The sequence below is a fragment of the Pinus tabuliformis genome, chromosome 6, assembly GCF_031772625.1.
Source record: "Pinus tabuliformis cultivar Carrire ecotype Pingquan chromosome 6, CPIR1, whole genome shotgun sequence".
Taxonomy (NCBI): domain Eukaryota; kingdom Viridiplantae; phylum Streptophyta; class Pinopsida; order Pinales; family Pinaceae; genus Pinus; species Pinus tabuliformis.
This window is the reverse complement of record NC_142292.1, coordinates 1,824,607,850-1,824,619,469: the sequence shown is the minus strand read 5'-3', so window position 1 is coordinate 1,824,619,469 and position 11,620 is coordinate 1,824,607,850. Positions and strand designations below refer to the sequence as shown.

The following is an 11,620-nucleotide window of genomic DNA, read 5'->3' as shown; positions in this document are numbered from 1 at the left end:
AGAAGTCTTACTTTGCCTTAAATGAAGGTAAACTTCTTGGATTTATTGTATCCAAAAATGGAATTCACATAGATCCTAATAGGATAAAAGAAATTTCTGAAATCTCTTTGCCTCACAACAAAAAAAGCATACATTCCTTCCTAGGTCAGATAAATTTTCTAAAAGATTTTTCCCTGGCTTTTAACAAATTGTTTTACCCTTGCATCGATGATCAAGAAAAAATTGGTTTTTAAATGGGGATATAGTGAGCGAGAAGCTTTTTATCTTAGCAAACAAGAAATTATAAATGCTCCCTCTTTAGCAACCCCAAACTTTTCTAATCATTTTATTTTATATAATTTTGCCTCCGATACATCATATGTAGCCATTTTGACACAAATCAATGATGAGAAAATGGAAGCACCAATCTCTTTCTTTAGCTCCAATTTGCCAGGTGCTTAATTGAATTACTCAGATTTTGAGAAATGGGCTTTTTCTATTTTCAAATCTATAAAGCATTTCAGACCTTTTCTTCTTAAAAGACACACTAAAGTAATAGTCCCATTCTCATTTGTGAAAAATTTACTAGTGCAAAAATAATTAGGATAAAAAAGGGAAAATTGGGCGACAACACTATAGGAATATGACATTGAAATTAGAATAGCTAAAATCGTCAAAGGACAAGGTTTTAGCAGGACATTAGCAATAGACGAAGATTCAGGTAATATTGTGCAAAGATAGGAGGTAAATCTAAACGAGTCTGAATCCCAGTATGTTGATTTAATTTTATATCTGAGAATTTTCTCCTCCTGAACTCAATTATAAAAGGAAAAGAGATTTAATACTAAAACATAATCAATATGAAATCATTGATAATGTGTTATTTCAAAAAAATTATGATTATGTTTTGCTAATATGCCTCCAAAAATCTGAAGCGGAAAAAGTTTTGCAAGAACTCCATGATGGCCCAGCTGGTGGACATTTTGTTGGAGATACAACAGTGCAAAAAATTCTTCATGCCAGTTATTATTGGCCAACATTGTTCAAAGACACTCATGAATATGTGTGAAAATGCAAAGTATGTCAAACAATTGTTGGAAGGCAAAGGAAAATAACATTTCCCTTACAATGAGTCAACATTGAACACACTTTTGAACAATGGGGATTAGATGTCATAGGTGAGATCATTCCTAAATCTTCAAAGCAACAAAAATACATTCTTACTACAACAAATTATTTGACCAAGTGGTGGAAGAAATTCCACTAAGAGTAGTCAATTCTGATGTAATTATTGAATTCATTGATCAATTTATCATAACCAGATTTAGCTTACCTAATGCACTCATGTTCAACAACACATATTATTTTTCTGGAAATAGTATGATTAAATTTGAACTAAAAATAGGTTTTAAATTAAATTATTTTGCCAATTAATATCCTCAAGGGAATGGGTTAGTAGAGTCAACTAGCAAAAATATCATTAGAATCATTAAACGGACTATCAACCAAAGCCAAAAGAATTGGCATAAATATTAGACATTTTCTTTATGGGTTGATAGAATTATTGAGAAGACCTCAATAAGAACTTCTCCATTTAATTTGTCTTATGGGAAAGAAATTGTCATTCCATCAAATCTAGCTATTGCATCTCTGGTCGTAGTACAATTCATTCAAGAAAATCCTTCTTCTTCATTACAATTAAGGCATGATCAAATCTCAAATTAGAAGAAGAAAGAGAGAAAGAAAAGATCACACATGTTCGTCATCATCAGTTAGTTAAAACTTCTTTTGGTGCCAGTTCAGTTTCCACCAAGTCATTTCAAATTAGAGATCTTGTCTTGAAATGGGACAAAGCACATGAGGAAAAGGTAGGCACACCAAATTCCAAAGGCTGTGGATTAAACCATTTCAGATTGAGCAAGTAAGCCAATCGACCTTCATATTACAAGATTTATCAGGAAGAAGAGATTCTCTTCCTGTTAATGGGATTATCTTGAAGAAATTATTTTCTTAGGAGATAACCTCTCCTAATTGTAATATTATCGTATTTATCTTCTTTCATTTCTTTTGCTTTCTAGGAAAATAAATGTTGAATAGCATTTACTTTTGGCTTCACAATAATTTTTTTTGAAATATTTTTATTGTTCGCTTTTAGAAATAGAGATTGTTAAGGAAATAATCATAACATTTGAAATTAGCTAAGTTCCATGAATCTCTGAAATTTTCCTCTTCCACCATAATTATTTATTATTTGAGAAACCTCCAGCTTTATAAAAAAACTTTTGTTCTATTATTAGTTAGGAAAATTATCTTTAGCAAAGTAAAGACTATTTGCAAATAAGCATCTTCAACTCTATAATTGTCATCCAAAACCCTTAAGAAGTCAATGGTCCTCCCCATCCAATAAACTTTTTTCTTTTTAGAGTGTAATTCTAAAATATACCAAAACTTAAAAGATAAGACGTCTCATCAAGAGCCTTCTTACCATATTCACAGGGAAATAATATACTGACATTATGAAGATTGCATACCAAAATACGATAATGTATTGAGATTATCTTAATCTTAAGACAAGGGGTCTCATCACGAGCCAACTTGTTTAGTTGAATTACAACCGGTGAATGCCATTGTCATTATTTGGCCACCAAACCAAGACAATTAAGTTTGAGGAATAGTTTTTTTTTTGAAAGAAATAAACTATTAAGACAAAAGAGATTAAGTATATGATTTTGGATTTGTCTCTAAAAATTGCATTCTTTTCTGGATGAGACACTGAACCATTATTGTTTGAAAGGTAACCCTGTCAAGGCTAAGGATGCCTACTGGCAGTAGAGGTTCTACATGTGACAAATGAGTACATTAAAAAGATGATCTCCAAAAGCCCCTACTTTATTTTTAAACAAAGTAAAGACTGATATAGACAAAGGAATTTTCATCATTAAGAGGATATCAAATGAATTGTAATTAGGTGAGTTTGTTTTTATTCAGAGAAATGTTACTTATCTAAAATTTCATGTAATTCCTATTTACTAAACTATATTTACTTTGAAAGTTTTAGAAATTTCAAAATTATCAGATATAATTGGTTCTTCCATTGTAACGCTAATTGTTGTGTTGTACAACAACCCCCCATTTGATAAAGTCCTTTAGATAACAAATGGGGACCCTTTAGAAAATAATTTGATTTAAAATCCATAATAAATTTTAATAAAATTCGAAGAACCCTTCTCCAAAGGTTAAATTGTATTTCACATTTTGCAAAGTCTTGTGTGCAACATTTAACGTCATCATTTGAAACATCACCAATTTGCGATATGTGCAGAATCTTGGAATATTCCTTTGCGATATGACGATAGACCCAAAAAGCGAATTAAGAGTAATATCAAAACGTGTTTGCATCCATTGGATCGCAATCTCACAAATCGCAAAATCACAAAACTGATAATCAAACATATCATGTGACATTGTGAATAGTCGATTTGTGAGAGAATGCAGACCCACTAACACATCATTACATTATATTTCATGTTTTAAAGATGGTACGTTAACAAGTTTTAATGATCCACTTCGAAAAAATAGTTGGCAATAGACTACATTAATGTGAGTTAATATGAATAATAAGTGCATATTGTTTCAATTTATAGATATTTATGATCCTCCGGCTTAAGAAATTTGATGCCTTCTCACCATTATTGGTGCATTTAAGTGTTTCAGTTTCGTTAATTTGAATAAGGTTTCCATATTTTCATGTTGTTAGAGTTCTCTTTCTCATCCTCTGCAATATCACTCTCATCTTCTTTGTGGTGACAACACTGTAACAGAGACTTAATTACTCGGCTAGATGGTCAAGATGAATAAGTGAAAGATTACACAATCCATGGTTCAAGATGCACTGGAATCATCACCTTTATTTTTTGATACAACTTGTTAATATGAGTGTGGTTCCAGCTCCTAGGAAAATGTTTATGATATATTTGAGAAGGAAATATAGAAGGAAGAAATGATAGATGATATTCAATCCTCAAACGCTTCTTATCATGAGGTCACATGCTCTGTTTTGCATAAGATAGCAGGTTGGCCAAAATTATTACCCTACAGTGATATGGTGAAATGGGTCATTGAAAATGTGAACATTGAAGACAGAGAATTTGTGACCTCAATGCAAGTGGCCATTGACTCTTTTAAACCAGAGAATATTAGAAGAATGTACCATTTACCTCAGTCACACAAAGTTTATGATAAAGCATTTGTGGAGAAATTTGTTTTTGAAAATGAATAACCCTCCGAAGTTATAAAGAAATGGAGGTCAAATCCTAGCAAGCACAAAATGGATAGAACTAGTATGTATTCGGTAGCCTCCCTTTCCGCTCCTTATTTATACATTGTTGCAATTCTATGTAGATTATTTGGGTATGTAGACGCTTCCAAATTTTCAGTTGAATGGGTGCCTCTCATTGATGCCACTTCTAATTCTATAATAATGGATTGGGCCACAATTTTGTCAAATAACTTTGCCCACCATATCATGGAATATAGGAAGAACCATTTTGTTACTACAAGAACCATTCCTCCATTTTATATCTGTGCCTACATCATGGATGTTGTGTGTTTCATTTTTCCCTTCCCAATTATGCGATGGAAGTGGAATCCTTAGGATTCCATGCCAATTCATGTATATCATAAAGCCCTTTGGAAATCTTGTTTCAATGAACATTTCTATCAGATTTAACAGGGGGTTATGCTCCCTATTTATCATGTTGTCTTTGATAAGAAAGCCCCAAAGTTATCAAAAGAAGCCAAGGCTGATATTCGACTTGTAGCGAGATGGTTTGGAGAAGAATTATTTACATCTATCAGAGTTTTTTGGAGCACCACTCCACCACATGTACTTCTGTGGTATGTCCCTGATAAATTGTTAGCCATATAAATTGCATACCAGAAAGTTAGCAAAGGTGTAACCAGGTCTTTCAAAGAGTCTAAAAAATGTCGTTGGCCCATGTTTCCACTTCGGTGTGGTGTTTATTGCTTAAACAACTTCAGACATGCATAGGTTAAAGTCAAACACATTCATAGTTTGAGTCTTGTTGAGTTTCGAGATAGGAAATATGATCCTATTAAGGTTATGTATGATTTTACCTCGTCTCTTAAAGTTAAGGCATTTATTCACAACGACAATCTTTTTGACGATCTTTTTGAAGCTGCTGAATAATTTTCACAGGTTTAGAGTTTAGCTGCCCTTCGACTGAATCCGGCCGAGTTAGCAGAATTTAAGGAGTAAAAATATCAAAGGTTAATGCATGTGCCTTTGAATGTACTTAAAATAATCCCACAAGAATCTCAGGAAGAAAGGGCCTCTACTAATGTCTCAGAGAAGGATGCAAATAAAGCATCCAAAGATGTTGAATCACAAAAAGAGTTTGCTATAGAGAAAGACATAGAAGAAACTTCTAATAAGAAGAATAATGAGAAGGGACTTGATCAAGACCAAATGCATAAAGAACCGGGGAATTTTGAAGATATCATCAATGAATCACAAGGTGGTAAGAGTCAAACACAAACTTTTCCCGAAACACCAAAACACCCCGAGAAATCTTTAGAAAAATCTCTCACTACTTCGGAAGATATCAAAGTTATTCCTGCTTTTCCTTCTTCCAAAATTGTTTTGAAAGAGGAATAAATTCATCCTTTAGATATTTTTATAGTCCCAAACATCGAGTAGTAATGAAGAGGAAAAGGAAAAATAGAAAAATTGACCATGATGCTATTAGCTTTCCAGGCAACGAGCCAATGAATGTTGTCTAGAAAGATACACCTATTGATCCATCTAAAAATTTGACCAAATTATCTCAGTTTGTAGGAGCTTATGCTTCTGCGACAATTGACAAAGCAGAAGAAGTAAGAAATTTGATCAAAGAAAAGGAGGAAATAATAAAGCAGTTGGAAGATCAACACAAAAAATAAAAGGTGAATACATAGGAAAATATTAAAATCACAGATTGAACAAATGCAACAGAGTTTCGACAGCCTAAGACTTCAAAGCCAGGCATAACTAAATACCAAAGACACTAAAAGCACAAAACTTTGATTTACTGCAAGCCAGATTAAGGATTACCCAAAAGTTGATGAATTAATCAAAGAATCTTTAGAGATTAATGTGTTTCTATCAAAGCAACAATCAATATTTTGTAAGAAATTAATATAGATTAGCCCATTGTGCCAAGAAGTTGATGCATTAGTGAGTCAATTCACAAATGTTAAAATCAACTTTGAGGAAATAGATGAAAATATTTGAAACTTGATCACATGGCAGGATAATTCAAAGGCAAAAACAACAGAATTGCCAAAGATCAAAGAATCTCACAAGGACATTCTCTTCACTGATTGGGAAATCCAAATAAAACAGGCTGAAAGGGATGTTTCTGGTGCAAGAGAAACTCCAAACAATATGATATAAACTATTAATGATAATATTTGGTATGCAAGTTTTATTCAAATATGTTCGCCAGGAAATCTGCCCAAAATTGATGATTTGCAGTCAAGGTGGCACGAAATTCTTGCACCAAAAGAACATTGGATCACACATCTATTGGATTTAAATTGGGAAGCTTATTGGTCATACCTGGTAGAAACACATAGTCAATTAATGGCCCTATGATTCTTAACCAATTCTATCATCGACATGACACCATCACTATCATATACAGTTTATGCGAGACAAGTGAAGATAAGCATAAGGCAGCCTCTAGGAGTTTAGGCTATGATGGATATCTACAAGAAGTGGAAGAAAATCAGAAGGAAACACCAATCAATATCATATTTTTAAGTTTTAAATCAATTTTAGTTTTGCATTTTTGGCACTGATTCTGAGAGTCATTTCAATCCTCAGAATTTAGTTCTTAGCTATTTTTGTAATTTTTTTTTATATTTAAACCCCTTTCATGTATTTAGAAAGGGGTCTGACAATTTTATTTGAGATTCTTTAATAAACATACACTTTTGTACTTTTTGAAGTTTTTCTTTAATTTTGAAGATCTAGTCCATGAAAATTTATTGGATAAAGTTTGCTAAGAATTGCACTTCTATTTTTTTGTATTCGATCTTGGAGAAAACACATGGATTGTAGCTTAATTGTCTATGAATCAATCATCTCACATTGGGTACTTTTATCATTGTGTAGTGATTATTTTATGAACTCTTAAGTTGTTTCTTCTATATGTACATTGTTTGTCAATTATGTTTAAATACAACTTGTTATTCCTTCACTTTTGAAATATAGCTGAGTTGTCATCCTCTTTATTTTTGATAAGTAGAATTCTGTTATATATTTGATGTGATACGTTTTACAGTCAACCATTTCGATTAACTATTTAATTGAAATAATTATTTTATGAATGTTTTATACTTCTTGTATGAATAATTGTCATTATACTTCAAGGTAGTCATTTATCTAGATTGCAGAAATATTGATTTAAGCGTGGGTAAATAGTGATATATATAGATAGTTTTATTTTTCTGTTGAATCCACCCTCATCTACCACATCAAATTTTATAATAAAACACATACCACACCCTACCATATTTCATATTGGGAAACTGATCTGATAAATCTAGTTAGAGCCACCAAACCCAATGGATGAGGGACGTATTCAAGTCCCCGATTGGGTGGTTATCCCCCTTGTTATCGTAGCGAATTTCGAGGCTTCAACATGACCCCAAGTACCTTTTGACACCATTGTAATACATGTAAATCACTATACCATAGCTAATGAAGTGGGTGTGATCACTTAACCAGGTATGATATGATCTCATGCTAGACTCCTTTGTAATGGGACCTTCCTAGAGCAAAACTACAATAATTGGGTTTATCTCCCTGTCGCAAGATTGTAATGTTTTTCTATAGATTTCAAAATTTTACTCACTTCCCTATTCCAAAACCCTACAACTTAATCTACTGTAGGTGGAAATGAGCTCTAAGAATAAAACATTTTAGATTGATTTTAATTAGCATTGATCTTGACGGTTATTGTTTACGCAAAGGTAATGGATGTGAAACTTGATCAAATTATGACTTGACGCAATCCTAATGCAATCGAAAATGATGGTATGATATTTTTATTTTGATTAAAATATATCTAAGGTAGGGAAAGAGGCTTTCACTTTTTCAACTGAAATATAAACAAAAACTAAAAACCCCGCCATAACCCTTTTCCGAAAATGGAAATAACCAATTGCAAATTACCCAAATATTAAGAATAATTCAAATTTTCACTTTTCTAGTAACACTAAACAAGAAATCTCTCTTTTCATACAATCACTCAGAAATTTGAATAATGCAACAAGAAAACAATGATGACTAAAAATGAATTGTCCCCTAATTGAATGATATAAGTTTACTGGTAGTAACTAATTTAGTTCATGAACACTTGAGCAAATAGATGGAAAAATGATCTTTCATTTCAGAACAAGCATATAAAGTTTTTCATAAACCAAACATAATCTTGTAAATCATTCACTTTTCTATCCAAAAAAAACTTTTTCAAAAGATAAATATGGACTTAAAACCTAATTTAACTGATAGAAGTAAGATAGATAGTAAATTGGGCATGACAAACAAATATCTCTCTTGACAGGTCGATGTTTCCTCAGAAAAAACTGAACCCTAAGTTTAAAAACAAGACCAATCACAAGAAAAACCTAAAATAACACTCAATCAGACTGACGAACATTCACAGCAGGTTCAAATAAGTGAAAAAGAACAAGAAAAAACAAAAGAAAAGGATTTGAAGAGGAAACAAGTGATTTTTTCAAAAGTTCCAAGCATATGTGCAGGCTCTGGAGTAAACTAGTGCTAATGTGATATGGTGTTAAAAGGTAAATGCACATAAATGTTCACTATGCCTAAAGTATAAGTGTGCATAATGAGTAAATAATAAAAATAAAAAGTAAATCAAATCCAGCCCAAAATCCAAATTTCTGAAATTTCCAGACACTCTAAGAAGGAATATGCAGTAGGTTGAAAATATTAAACATAGAAAAAGACATAGATTGAAATGATTCACCAGTGGATTTGCCAATTTGTTATGTGGACAAATCCATCTTGTGGACAAGAGCGATCTATCTAGATTTCAAGGAACCATAGTAACAAACAAACAATAACTGCTACCGTTCTCTAAGTTCTTCTCGACTGAAAGAAAATAGAATGAAAGAGGCCTCTTATCAGTTTAGCGAACTAATTGATGAAGTCCCTCAAATATTTCTATCACTCGCTCTTTGATTCTCTAAATGTCCTCTCGTTTCTCTAAACAACTTGAAGAGATCAAAGTATACAATATGTAATCAAAGAGATAAATGGACTAATTAATCAATTATAGATGTAAATTCATCAATTATGCAACCAAAATTTATTTAGGTGATCAAAGAATCCTATAAATTAAATCAATGAAGATGTAACTAAGAACAAAAAACTGCTTATATTCGTAAACCTGGAGAAAAAAATTACAACCATATAGGCTTGATGTTACAATTCCATTCTATAATCTCCAACCCTTTCCTTTTGCAAGAAATGCCTTCCATCCTAATCTCAACAGCGTAAACGTACTTCCAACGATCATCCACAATCCTCAAAATTGTAGTAGCTTTATAGGCCAATCATGAGAAGTTATGGATCGGTTCTCCAAGGGCTGAGATCCTCTATTAGTGGGATAGAGGTTCCAAAAGGGAAGGAGAGTTACTCCATAATGGGATGGATCAATATTGAATAGCCACTCATTTGAAGCTTGTTCATTGGGATAGACACTACCAACAATGCTTCTAGACTTTACTTTTTATTTTTACATACTTCAAGTCATGCTCGAAAATCATAATGGAAGACAGTGCGCACTTATGCACAGACAGTAATGGTGTTCTCTGCATATGAGCAATAATTAGTTAGGAAACTATGAATATAGACAAAATCAGGTTTTTTTAGCTGTTGGACACCTAATCCTAAAGGGTTAGTGTGGAAGCCGAAAAGACTAAGCAATCCAAAAGACCTTGGGATCTGAAACCCAAGAGTCATTCAATTGCTGTCTTTGTTTCTGTATTTTTGATCTATCCATTGGGATAGTCCGGTTGGTTTTTCGTTGTTGTACTATAAATGTATATCTCATGGTAATAAAAAATGAATTCACTGATTTATCTTTCATATTGTTAGCTGTCCATGTGTGTTTAACATGGTATCAGAGCCGCTTGTTTTTCTGTGGCCTGTTATGTGCATGTCAGTCCTGCACCTCTGTCCATAAGCGTTTTCAGGTAATTTAGTGCTGTCCTGTCTATTGGCTCGCCCTATCTGTCAGTTTGAATAATTAAATTCTGTCTCTGCATCAGAAAGGCCTGTCAACCTCTGCGCATTCAATTTTTACTACACCTCATTATTAACATTACTGTGCGCTGTTCTGACATGACTGAAACGTTGTTTTGACATTAATGAAACCTGTGCTGCTCTCTTCATTCCATTGAAACGATTCTGCCATTATTCTTTTTGCTCCAGTCTATTGTAATGCATCGCTGAATGAGGAGGCAGCGGATGGATAAACCCGCTGATCGTCTGCCATTATTTCTGGCTTCGCTGGAATTGGACTCCGCTTTAGCCTCGTGAAAGAAGCGGTTTCGCTGTGTATTCTGGCAGAATTATTACTGCTAAACTTAGTAGAAGAATCAAGGGGAAGCGGAGCGTTCACGCCATTAACTTCTGCTGGACTGTGCTCACGTCTCACCTATTGTGATTGCTGTTGTTGGTGGTGAAAACGGTTACCTCTCTTCCGATACGAGGCAGCCAAATGCAAAGTAGTGTTTTGTAGATACAGAATAAATCTTCATCCTGGCTTCCTCCTCGCTTCCTACAACCTGAGCGAGAGTCTTTATATAGCTATCAATAATTTCATCCCTGGTGGGGTTGTCCTTAGGGGGCTCCATAACAATGAGCCAATGCTCGTAATCACAGCCATCTAGCAGAATCGTCTCCTTTGGGGGCCGGTTGCTCCAATTGGGAGAAGGATCCGTCATCGACGAATTAGTGGGTATAGCAGAAAAATATTTCAGAGGAACTCGAACAGGAGCTTGCGGGATAGAAACCGCTCCAAGAAATCGCGTGCCGCGGAACTCGATGAGGGATGTTTCTCTGCCATGGAAGGCAGTCTGAGGCGACCCAACCCTTGTTGTAAAGGGCGCCGCTTTGCTGCTAGCAGAAGGACTGAGCTTGCTCGAAATGAAACGAAGATTCCTACCCGCATTCATCATCTTTTCCGGTAAACTGTCTGAGAAGAAAAAGATTAAGATGAATGAAGAATATGGCAGAGACAATGGCTTTCTCGGAGGACTATAATGATCAACGACTATAATTCTTATACTTCTTGAAGGAATCGATCCTCCAACCTGTTGAATCCATAATCAATGCTACAGATAATCCATTGCGCCTGCTGTAACGCGAAAACCTGAAAATCTGGTAACCGGAAGAGAAGTTGAAGAGTTGGCTCGAAGACAAGTGCAACAGAGTTGCCAAGCGAAGCGAAACTCTCTGAACTGTAAGGGCTATTCCAGTCACAATGCATCCATGTTGTCTACCGCCATTAAAAAGCAGGTTCGTGTATTTTAATGGTAAAGA

General features: G+C 34.0%; 1 pseudogene; it reads right to left on the bottom strand.

Annotated features, from left to right (window-relative positions):
• Positions 1-10,508: 10,508 nt before the first annotated feature.
• LOC149266300 (multiple organellar RNA editing factor 8, chloroplastic/mitochondrial pseudogene) lies at positions 10,509-11,307 on the bottom strand (annotated as a pseudogene).
• Between the last annotated feature and the right edge of the window lie 313 nt (positions 11,308-11,620).